At 36.2% G+C, this 13,409-nt stretch overlaps 1 pseudogene; it reads right to left on the bottom strand.

Moving 5' to 3' along the window:
• Positions 1 to 2,853: 2,853 nt before the first annotated feature.
• Positions 2,854 to 13,409, bottom strand: part of LOC103083089 (importin subunit alpha-1 pseudogene) — a 12,489-nt pseudogene continuing 1,933 nt past the window's right edge.

Genomic DNA, 13,409 nt, shown 5'->3' with positions numbered 1-13,409 from the left:
TCTTGCAGCCAGTCAAGTGGATGGCACTGTGAGGCCAATCAGTGTAGCTTAGTAACCTCAGCTCGTAGTGTGCTCCTGCAGGAACAGGAAGACATGGTCATAGAACCTGAGGTCGCCCTTCAGGTGAGCCCGCAAGGGGCCTTCCCACTGTTTGAAGGTGTCCACGTGTTTTCTTTTGGTCCTCAACAGCAGCATAGCAACGTCAGAGTACATTTTCCTCCATAACAGCTCTTCTGCTTTCCTCCCATAATCCACTGGGTGAAGGAACATGAGTTTAATGCAGACTTGCTGAACCACATCCCTGAGGGCCAGGACATGAGGCTTGAAAACCTCTTTGTGAGCATTTCCTTTTCGAAGGAGAAGGTCAAGACGCTGAGCTGCCAAGCAAACATTCTGGTAGAGGAGTCTGGCCTTCAGGGCTTCTGCCTGGCTTCTCTCCATAAGGCTGGACTCTTTTCTCATGGTGCCTATCTTCTGAGAAAAGACAAAAAGTACGTATTAGTACCCACCCATAGAGACCAAAAATAATAACAATAATAGTCACCAGAGCAACACAGTGGGGATGTATAAAGCCTTTTGATGTGAAGCAGGAACTTTTTTCTTTCTTTCTTTCTTTTTTTTTCCATCTTTATTGGAGCATAATTGCTTTATAACAAAGTGAATCAGTTATACATATACATATGTTCCCATATCTCTTCCCTCTTGCGTTTCCCTCCCTCCCACCCTCCCTACCCCACCCCTCTAGGTGGTCACAAAACACCCAGCTGATCTCCCTGTGCTATGAGGCTGTGTGAAGCAGGAACTTTTGCTCACACTTCAGATCTCAGTTTAAACACCGTTGCATCCAGGAGGCCAACTCTAACTCCCCAAATTAGGTTAGATGCGTCCCCTTCACACGGAGCTGGCTTCCTTTGGGTTTCTGGGACTCAACTGACTATGAGTTTTTCTTGACTGTATTTCTCCTACCATAGCACATCCATTATCTATCATTCTTGCTCCCAAACTGGACCACAGAGTTCTCTGAGGGAAAGGTTAGAGGTCAATTCACCATTTAGTTCCTAGTGCCAAACGATATCTAGTTCAAGCAGAGGCTCAGTAAAGAAAAGTGAATGGATGAAGGTTGTTCCAAAAGTCAGTTCCTCAATTATCATTTTCAATTCAACGATTATAATGTATCAAAGCACTCCATTATACTATTCAAAATACATGTCTAAGAGTGAAATAAAATGCAACGTAATCTCCTTAACTGCAAAAAAAAGGAAAATAATCCCTTATCAAAATTTAAATTTAATCAAGCTTGTGGATTTTTTTGAGAATTTAACCTAGATTCTATGTAGTTACAAGTATTTGTAGTATAAATATATCTAAAGAGATATAATATTTAAATATAAATATATTAAATAATATTTAATACAAAAATTATTAAATTCCTTATCTCTCAGTAGAATTTGCTTTTAGACTCTCGGGATGGAGGGAGAAGAGAAATACACCTTATAATATAAACAGAATTCGTACAAAAGAAAATACAAAGTGCAAACACAAAATAAAAAATGTCTTGCTTCGTCATTCTAAAAGAAAAGCAAATTAAAGCAAACTACAAGGCAATAATTTAATTACATCAACATAGTAAAACATATTTTAAATTATAATACACGATGCTCAAAGCCATGGTGAAACTTGTATAGACTTACACAGCTGGAAGCATTAAAAGTTTTAAACATATTTTTGTTTGCAAAACCATTTATGTCCATATTCTTTATCCAGCACCCTTATTCACAGGAATGACGCCTAAGGAAATAAATTTAACAAAAGCAAAAAGCTACATTAATAAGAGGTCCATTGCAAATGTATCTTTAATAAAGGAAAGGAAGGGAGGGAGGGAGGGAGGAAGGAAGGAAATTAAAATTAACCTAAATATTCTATGATCAATGAATTGCTCATACGTGTCTACATGTATGATAGAAAGTCATTATGTCCATTAAATATAATAATTATATAGACATAAAAATAATAATTACTTGGAAAAAGTGGAATATAAAACAATACATAAACTGGAAAATTACATCTTCAAAAACTATAATGTGTAAAACTTAAGAGGTTAGCGTGATAATGACTGCAGTTTTTCCCCCCAAAGTTCCTTAATACTGCTATTGTCAGTCATTCTAATACAACTTGTTAGTTGGTACAATTTATGAATCTACATTTTTGTATGACTAGCACTTAAAAAGAGGAAAAATAATAATAATTCAGTAACTAGAATAAATAGCATTAAAATGTCAAGTACATAAAACTCATTGAATACATAGGGTATCCATAGAGCTAGAATAGATTATGAAATACCTATGATCTGTTACTAGGATGTGAAAAGTTGAATGAGGGATGGGGGGCAGAGTAAGAGAAGGAATTTGGGCAGGAGTGCAAGGAAACAGCCAGAACACAGAAGTTGATCCAGCAGTTGCCAGAGCTTTCAAAATCTCCAGAGCAAAATCTCCATCGACCAAAATGAGGCTTTTCCTGGAATGGTACATAAATGGTTAGCCTGGCCTTTCTCAGTCCTGAGAAAGATGACTGAAAGAAGAGAGAGAACCTACTAAAAAAAACACCTGGAGAAGAGAGATCTAGGTTAGAGTCAAAGCCACACACACACTTTATGTAAAGGAAATTCACTCCCTAACAAGCCTAAGAGCCAGAAGCCAGACGTTCCAAGCAAGGGAGAGAAAAAAATCTAATACCCCAAATTTATTAGACTATTTTGGGAGACACAGATTCCATTTGAAAGCCAGATGGGAAGAGGAGTGGACTGACGTCATTTTTACTGGCCTCTTTTCCTTTCCCCCTAACCTCTAACCACACCTATTGACTTCCAGTGACAACACCCTGCTGCAGCCCTTCCAGGATGGCTGTGGAAAACCCGTTGCCCAAAATAATAGGCCTACAGTCACCCAGGTTTGGACAAAGCTCACAAATAGGCTTTAAGTCATCTCCCAAACCCCCAAGTTTGCCAGCTCTGATACAAGGACAGGCATAAATCTCTGAAATGAAAACGGAATGATTTTCTCACAGTTAAACATTTCCAGACTGAACAATTCCTAGGAATGGTCCATTCTCTCTGGATGAACATAAATGTGAGCTGGCTCCTGGCTGCACTTCACTCCAACACTAACCTAAGACCCACATAATCACTTACTTCCCAGAACTCTGTCTTCCTTGGAGGACATTTGGATAAATTTCCCAGCAGGCTTCCCGATACAAGGCAACTCGGCACAGCTGTTGCCAGTGCTGCCAGGAACCAGTCACAAGCAATTCTGTGACATTTGGACTAAAACTCCTGAAGTCCAGAAGCTTATTTATGAGAAGAAAAACATTAAATCCCCTCCTTGAGATGGATCAAAGGAGACTCTCCTGTGTACCATGCATCTGAACTCACCGGTAAGCTCTGACCTCCAGAGCTTACTCCTGCTCAGCCTGCTGGTTCCCCAGGCTTGCATCCCACATGCTAAACTCTCAAATCCTCTGGAACCGATTACTTTCTTGACACACCTGGATTGACTCTGCATAACTGGCCTCAGCTAGGTACACTCTGGCCAAGAAGACTGACTAAAGCTGCTTCCTCAGACAGGTAACACAGGACCAGATATAACCCTGATAGATTTGGAAAATCCATAGCCCTAAGCCATACAGAAAACTAGGTCTGGGTAAAATGTATCTCTGTGAACCAAGAGTTATACAAATCTTGCATGAAAAGGATGATTAAAAGAGGCCTTCCTCCCTAAAGACAGAACCATAGCTGTTTCCTCGTCTTCACTCAGTCCAATCTAGTCATAAACACTGGTTCTCTAGAGCCTTGTATTATCACAGGACTCAAGAAATCCTTGAAACATAGCCTCAGGGAGAAAAAAAAAAAAACTCTTGAGCAAAGAGACTGAATATAAACATGTCTTGTCCCCCTTCCCCCCCCACCCCCACCCTTGGTCATCCTCTGCATAGCCTAGAGTAATAGAGACTTCAATTCCTAAAGAAAAAGGGTGATCCACAGCTGGTATGGAATTATATATCTGCTTAGTTCACCAGATTTGGGATGGCTTTGGTGTTCTTTATCAAAACTCCATTCCAGGGCTTCCCTGGTGGCGCAGTGGTTGGGAGTCCGCCTGCCGATGCAGGGGATACGGGTTCGTGCCCCGGTCTGGGAGGATCCCGCATGCCGTGGAGCGGCTGGGCCCGTGAGCCATGGCCGTTGGGCCTGCTCGTCCGGAGCCTGTGCTCCGCAGCGGGAGAGGCCGCAGCAGTGAGGGGCCCACATACCGCAAAAAAAAAAAAACAAAAAAACTCCATTCCAAACAGTTAACTAAACTGCTCAGAACCTTCTTTTAACTTCAAAGTACCATGAAGAAAATACCCCATAAGAGTTAATCCACTGACAAAATTAGATGAAATGGGAAAATTCCTGCAAAAAACAAACTACAAAAATTTACTCAAGAAAAAGTTTGAAAATCTGAGGAGATCTATAATAAGCATAAAATTGAATTAATAATTTTTTCAATTTTTTTATTGAAGTATAGTTTTGTTTTGTTTTGGCTGCACGGCACACGGGATCTTAGTTCCCCAACCAGGGATCGAACCTGTTCCCCTTGCAGTGGAAGCACAGAGTCCTAACCACTGGACCACCAGGGAATTCCCTGAATTAATAATTTTAAAACTTCCCAAAAAGTATAGCCCAGGCTCAAATGACTTCACTGATTAAGTCTATCAAGCCTTTAAAGAAGAATAAATACCAATTCTTCACAAGTTCTTCTAAAAATAGAAGAGGAGAGAATATTTCCCAACTCATTCTATGAGGTCAGTATTACCCTGATACAAAACCAGACAAAGACATCACAATAAAACTACAGATGAATATTTCTTATAAATTTTGATGTAAAACTTCTCAACAAAATATTAGAAACCCAAATCTAAAACATATAAAAAAGATTATATACCATTACTAAGTGCGATTTATCCCAGGAAAGCAAATTGCTTTAACATCTGAAAATAAATTAATGTAACACACCACATCAATATAATAGAGGGAAAGAAAATATATTATCATCTCAATAATGCAGAGAAAGCATTTGACTAAATCCAACACTCTTTTGTGATAAAAACACTCAGCAAATTTGGAATACAGAGAAACTTCCTCAGTCTTATAAAGGGCAGAACCCCACAGCTAACATCGTACTTAATAGTGAAAGACTGGATGCTTTCCCTCTAAAAGCAGGAACAAAACAAGGCTGTCCACTTTTGCCACTTCTCTTCAACATTGTAGCCAGGGCAATTGGGAAAGAAAAATAAAAGGCAGATTGAAAAGAAAAGGTTAAAACTATTCCTATTTGTAGATGACATGATCTTATATATAGGAAGCCCTAGGGGACCCACAAAAATTATTATAACTAATAAATTAATTCAGCAAGATTGCAGGATAAAAGATCAATATACAAAAATCAATTGCACTTCTATACACTAGCAATGAACAATCCAAAATGAAAATTTTAAAACAAATGTCATTTACAATGGCATCAAAAATATATATACATATACACACATACATGGGAATAAAGTTAACAGAAGAGGTGCAAAACATACTCAAAAATTATAAAACATTGTTGAAAGAAATTGAAGACAAATAAATGGAAAGACATTCATATTTATGACTCAGAGGACTTAACATTATAAGGTGAAAATACTCCAAATTGATCTATAGATCCAATGCAATTTTTATCAAAATCCCAGAAAACTTTTTTAATGATAATTCCTTTCCTAAAATACATGTAGAAATACAAGGGACCAAGAATAACTAAAACATCTTGAAAAAGAAGAACAAAGTTGAAGCACACTTCCTGATTTCAAACTCAAATCAAAGCTATGGTAATCAAGACAGTGTGGTAATGAAGATAGACATATAGATCAATGAAACATGAATTCAGAAACAAACTCTTAAATTTGTGGTTAATTGATTTTCAACAAATGTGCTAAAGCAATTCAGTAGGGAGATAATCGTTTTTTCAACAAATGGTGGTGGAAAAACTAGATATCCTCATGTGCAGAAGAATGAAGTTGGACCCCCTGGTTCATAGACTGAATCTCAGAGCTAAAACTATGAAACTCGAAGAAGAAAACATAGAAGTAAATGTTTGTGACCTTGGGTTATACATACTTCTTAGACACAACACCAGAAAGCAAGAGACCAAACTAAACCTCTTATGAGGAATATTTTCATGAACTTAAATGTTCATTTTACATTTTTATGCTAAAAGGGGATTATTTATCATCACCTGAATAGAAAGTTTTAAAAAGAAGGAATTTCCTTCTGATAGTGACACTCGGTTGTCATATGTTCTAGCTGTTAATGTGACTTTAGAAAGGATTTGTGTATGCCTGAGTGGTGTCTTCCAGAATCTTCAGGGAAGCAGGTGTTCTGCACGATTTAGAATTACCATTTCTAGCGCTTTCCAGAAATTATCTGGTACTGTGAAATATAACAATACATACTAAAAGAATCAGATATTTGCTTCAGTTTGTCTCTAAGCAATTAAACATAAAGAAGCAAAAAAAAAAAAACCGTCAGAGACAAGTTATATAATTTAAAAATTGGGTTCAAGCACTAAACAGAACAGTACATCTCTTCCATAAATACCAAATATCCTACATTTAGGATGAAGACATGGAAATATTTGTTTTTAATTTGTCCATGCTTACCACTGGTAGATATGTTTCCTGCTGTTCAAAAACATATACTAGTTGAAGGCAAAGCAGTAAACCTTTTAGAAAAAATTATTTTCATGCCCTCAAGGTAGAGAAGAAAAAATTTTTAAACAGAACTCAAAATTAAATACATGCTGACCAAAAAAAAGAAAAGATTGGCATATTCAATTGCATTAAAATTAAAAACTTCAATTCAAAAAAAATTTAATGTACTAAAAATTCTATTAGTAAAGGATGTTTGCAGCATGCATAATAATAAATGACTAATATCAAAAATATTATTTTTAAGTCTATGAGTTAAAAAGGAAAAAGTCTAATCAGGCACTTCAAAAATAAAAGACACTCAAACAGACCCTTGAAAAGAGGCTCAATTTCATTAGTAATCAGAGATTTGCAAATTAAAATCACAAGGAAGTACAGAGCACATCCTCCAGAATGGTAAAAACTTTTAAAGTCTGACAACATCAAGTATTTGCAAGGATATGGGATAAGAAACACTTTCATACATGGCTGATATAATTACTTTGAAAATAGTTTGGCCTGATGTGGTATAGCTGAACATTCACATACCTTACAATCCAGCACCTCTATTTTTAGATTTAAATGGTGGGAAATCTCTTGCACCTGTATGCCAGTTGACATATTAATAAGTATTTCTAGCAGCATTGTCTTTAATAGATAAAAACAAAAAGAAGCAAAGCAAAAACTGGAAATAACCTGATTGTATATCAACAGTAAGTTGAATAAATAAATTGTAATACATACAGTAGTACATGTTTTTACCATACAGTGGTAAAAATAAATGAGACATGCTGTATATATCCATATGGATGTATTACACATAGTGTGGAACAAAAGCAGTAAACCATAGAAAAACGTACAAAATATGATGGTATTTATACCCAGGCCCAAGATAGAAAAAATTAAGTATTGCCTATGGATACATACTGAGATAGTAAAAACATAAAAGTAAAGGAGTGATTATCACAAAAGCTAAGATTGCGTTTTGGACTGGGCAATTGTCGGGAAGACGGCTAAATCAGGAGGTGTACACATTGGGGGTAAGGTGTTTTTAAACACTAATGATATCTATTTCTTCAGCGACACATACACGTGTGTGTGTATATATATATAAAACATTATACTTGTGTGTAAATTACACAATGTAAAAAATCTTAAAATGTAATTCATCATATAAAAAAGACACACCACTATGTATACCACAGATTTTTATTATTATACTTTTAGGGAATTGCTAGATTGACTCTTGTGGCTAACTTGAATAATAAATGTCATTAAACATTAACTGATTTTGTTTTCTATTAAATAGACAGATTAATTGAATCTAATCAAGATGTTCAAAATGATCAAAACTATTTTCTGTATAGAGTAGGAACTAGAAAAACAAAAAGAAATAAAGAAAACAAAAGAGTAGAATCACCTCTCAAATAATCTATCAAAACACAAATGATTCCCAGATAGTTGAGATAAATGAGTGGTCAGTCACTTGTACAATTAAGACAGTATGATGTGTAAGATCCCTTTTAGTTTAAGTCTAATATGCTTTAAAAAATAATTATACCACAAATCTTCTAGGCACAAAACACTGCCTATTGCTAGTTATAGTGTACTGACAAATTCTTATTTTGATTTTATTTTCTCCCATCATGAGCCATGAAATTCAAGCTGCGATTAAAGATTAGCTCTCAAGTGTAAACGATAATGTTTTTTCATCTATTACTACAAACCATATTTCCTATTGAAAGCAATGTGGCTTTATGAGATAGCCCTTATAAAAGAGTTTAATAATTACCAATTTTACACCTAATTCTCAGAAGTAAGGTGCCATTTCTTGGTGACTGTGTTCTAAAATAAAACTGTTGGAAATAATATGTACCTATAGGTATATCACAGGGAAATCTTACATGATAATAAACTTTGGAGGAAGTCTCTAAGATAGATATTTGTAAAGAAAATATCTCAAGTCAAGATCACAGAAATGTGAGATGGTTCCACTGTGTCTGTGAGCCACTATTTTCTGCCCCACAACCCTTGTTTTAAGAACATGGACGAACTGGAAAATATCCAGGAAAGTGTTTGAGATGATTAGGGATATAGACATCATCATCTTAAAGTTTACAGGGAAAAAATAAAAGCCTGCATGGTCTAAGGACATTTATCCTAAATAAGAGAGAAGAGAACACTAAGAGGAAACCATATAGATGTCTTCAAATATTCAGAAGACTATGATAATGAGATATACACCTTTTTCTGTATGGCACAAAGGGAAGTCAGTGTATCTTTATGTAGATGTTAAAAAGACAGGTTTCAATTCAAGAAAAAAATAAAAGGAGAACTTTTAATTACAGCTATCCAAAAATGTCAATAAATGGGCTGACTGATAAGGTGGTAATCTAGCCATGGAAGGGGTTTAATCAAAAAATCATAGACCATCACGCACCCTGTAGATGAGTTTTTCTTTTGTGTGGTAGATTGACTTAAATGACTGCTAATGTTCCTTTTTAAATCAAAGATTCTCAAGTTTCCTCCCATGATGATTCATTAACCTATTTTCAGAAGTTGCTTACCAAAATGCTATGGGTTTATATGAAAACTAAAATCATGTTATCTGAACATTCATTTTAGCTAAATAAGTTAGAAAATAAGTGCTTTTCCTTCATTTGATTATTTTGATTGCCCTCAATGGTATAATCATCATTACCAAATTTGGACAGGGTTAATCTGGAACACAACCTGTGGCTTTTAAATAAGAGCTGCCGTAGTTTAAAAATAGTCCAGATGAACAAGGGAAATTGCTATTTCAATTCAAAGGAGAACTGACACTATCAAGTACCAGCGTGTTGATGGAAGAGTGTGTACAATCATTGTCTAAAAGCAAACACTTCAGTCAAAAAGAACTGCAAGGACAGACCTCTTCTCTTTTTACAGTATAAAATCTGAACTTTCCTGTCAGTGACAAGGTTAAAGCAGTACACCACCCACTCAGAAAATGAATCAGACACAAAGAGGCAGATTCTCCCAGAACTTAAAGTACTTCTGAAAGCTGCCTTAACTCTTTCACAATACAGGGAAACAACAACAAAAAAAGGAAAGTACCCAAAAATACTTTCGTAGGTATAAAAAGTTAATACATTTAATGCTATTACTCATGTTGGGACAATGGAAAGCATTCCAAATGTCCAACATTAGGGGATAATTAATAAATTATAGTTTAACCAAGTAATATAATATTATAGTATTCTGAAATCATTACACTCATTATGGGTCATAACTATAAACCTTAAAATGACTGGTACTAGGTAGACAATAAAGCATCACAAATCTACAGGTGTGTTACGTTTAAGAAATACATAAAAATATTAGAAGGCCAGACAAGATAGCAATCTACCACAGGATGCTGGTTCTGCACCTGTGCTTGACCCTAGAGAAGCTGCACAAAGAAGAAGGAGATGGGTGGATCTCAGAACATCATGCAGATGACATGATCTTATACATCAAATAACTATTAAAACTAATAAATGAATTCAGTAAAGTTTAGGATACAAAATCAACATACAAAAATCAGTTGTGTTTCTATACACTAACAACAAACTATCCAAAAGAGGCATTAAGAAGATAATCCCATTTACAATAACAACAAAAAAGTAAAATAAAATATTTAGAAATAAATTTAGCCAAGGACATGAAAGATTTGTTTGCTGAAAACTATAAAACACTGATGAAAGAAATCAAAGAAGATACAAATAAATGGAAAGATAGCTCATGTTCATTGATTGGAAGATTTAATATTGTCAAAATGTCCACTCTACCCAAAACAATCTATAGATTCAATGCAACTCCCATCAAGATTCCAATGGAATTTTTATAGAAATAGAAAAACCAATCCTAAATTCATATGGAACCAGAAAAGACCCCAAAATAGCTAAAGAAATCTTAAGCAAGAACAAAAAATTTGGGCTTCCCTGGTGGCGCACTGGTTGAGAATCCACCTGCCAATGCAGGGGACACGGGTTCGAGCCCTCGTCCGGGAAGATCCCACATGCCGCGGAGCGGCTGGGCCCGTGAGCCACAACTACTGAGCCTGCGAGTCTGGAGCCTGTGCTCCGCAACAAGAGAGGCCAGGACAGTGAGAGGCCCGCGTACCATGATGAAGAGTGGCCCCTGCTCGCCACAACTAGAGAAAGACCTCGCACAGAAATGAAGACCCAACACAGCCAAAAATAAATAAATAAATAAATAAATAAATAAATAAGCTTTCATTTAAAAAAAACAAAACAAAACAAAAAGAACAAAAAATTTGCAGACATTACATCTCCTGACTTTATACTACAAAACTATAGTAATCAAAGCAGTATGGCACTGACATTAAAATAGACATATGGACAAATGGAACAGCAAAGAGATCGCATAAACCCACACATATACAGTCCACTAATTTTTGACAAAGACACAAAGAATATACAATGGAGAAAGGATAGTTTATTCAATAAATGGTGTTGGGAAAACTGAATATCTACCTGCAAAAGAATGAAATTGGATTCTTATTTTACACCACATACAAAAATGAACTCAAAGTGGATTAAAGACTTAAATAGAAGACCTGAATCCATAAAACTCCTAGAAGAAAATATAGGGATTAAGCTCCTTGATGCTGGTCTTGGTGATTCATTTTTGTATCTGATACCAAAAGCACAGGCAACACAAGCAAAAATGAACAAGTGGAACTATGTCAAACTAAAAGCCTCCTCACGGCAATGAAACAATTAACAAATTGAAAGGGCAGACTATTGAATGGGAGAACATAGTTACAAATCAATATTTGATGAGGGGTTAATATCCAAAATATGTAAGGAACTCATACAACTCAATATCAAAAAAATCCCAATAACTCAACTTAAAAATGTGCAAAAATCCCTAAATAGACATTTTTCTAAAGAAGACATATAAATGGCCTATAGGTATATGAAAAGATACTCAACATCACTAATCAACTGGGAAAGGCAAATCAAAACCATAGTGAGATGTCACCTCACACCTGTTAGAATGGCTATTATCAAAAGGCAAAAGACAACAAGTATTGGTAATAACATGGAGAAAAGGGAACCCTTGTGCACTGTTGGTAAGAATGTAAATTGGTACAACCATTATGGAAAACAGTAAGGAAGTTCCTCAAAAATAGAAGTACCATATGATCCAGCAATCTCACTCTGGGTATATATCTAGTGAAAATAAAATATTTCAAAGAGACATCTGCACTCCCATATTTACTGCAGCATTATTCACAATAGCCAAGATGTGAAACAACCTAAGTGTCCATCAACAGATGAACAGGTAAAGAAAATTTGGTATGTATATACAATTGATTATTATTCTGCCTTTAAGAAAGGAAATCCTGCCATTTGTGACAAAATGGATGAGACTGGAGGACATTATGCTAAATGAAATAAGCGAGACAAATATTGCATGATCTCACTTATATATGTAATCTTAAAAAAAAGAAGTTGAGCTCATAGTAACAGACAGTAGAATGGTAGATACCAGAGTCTGGGGGGAGGAGGGAAAAGGGGAGATTATTGATCACAAGATAAAAAATTTCAGTTATAAGATAAACAAGTTTGGGGACCTAATGTACAGCATGATGACAATAATAATAATGTATTGTATACTTGAAATTGCTAAGAGAGAAAATCTCAGGTGTTCTCAACACAAAAAAATAGTAACTATGGAAGATTGATGGATATGTTAATTAGTTTGATTGTGGTAATCATTTCACATGTTATACATATATCAAAACATCATGCTATATACCTAAAATATATACAATTTTTATTAGCCAAAAGTAAATACATCAAAAAAATTTTTAAACATATGACTGTCAGAAACCTCTAAGGAAACAAGTTGGTTGGGTCCCAGTCAACTGGAGGTAATGAGAGAAGAGAAGAAGGGCAACCCAGAGCAGAAGAGGGTCCAAAACCATGATCATGGGAATAGAACTGCCTTGTTGGGGCTTTGATCCTACCTCACATAGTCCTGGATCATAGGCAGTAGGAGCCAGCCAGGATCAGCCAGAGCTAAATAGAAGCTTCAGGGTAATATCCAGGCAGGGATGGATCCTGGAACTCGTGAGGAAAAGCAGAACACAAGAGGTGCACGTAGGTGGGCCAACACCTAATTATTTGTTTACTTCTCCTTTTATTCCATTAAGTCAGCAGCTCTCAAAACTTGGTTCCTGATTGGCAGCATCAGCATCAATTGGTAACTTCTTCTTCTTTTCTTTTTCTTTGAAGTAAAGGGTGGAATTTAATCTTTATTTACAGGACACTACACGATATGAAATTCCACATAGAAATAAGAAACCCATTGAGAGGAGAAGCGTCATACAGTATGTACAGTTTGGAACTGTTCCAAGTATAGTTTCGTTGTAAAAAGCACTACAATAACAAACCACATCTAAAAAGAGCTTTTAGTAGGGCTTCCCTGGTGGCGCAGTGGTTGAGAGTCCGCCTGCTGATGCAGGGGACACGGGTTCGTGCCCCGGTCCGGGAAGATCCCACGTGCCGCGGAGCGGCTGGGCCCGTGAGCCATGGCCGCTGAGCCTGCGCCTCCGGAGCCTGTGCTCCGCAATGGGAGAGGCCGCAGCAGTGAGAGGC

This window comes from Lipotes vexillifer, unplaced genomic scaffold, assembly GCF_000442215.2.
Source record: "Lipotes vexillifer unplaced genomic scaffold, Lipotes_vexillifer_v1.1 scaffold508, whole genome shotgun sequence".
Taxonomy (NCBI): domain Eukaryota; kingdom Metazoa; phylum Chordata; class Mammalia; order Artiodactyla; family Lipotidae; genus Lipotes; species Lipotes vexillifer.
This window is presented reverse-complemented; position numbering and strand designations above follow the sequence as displayed.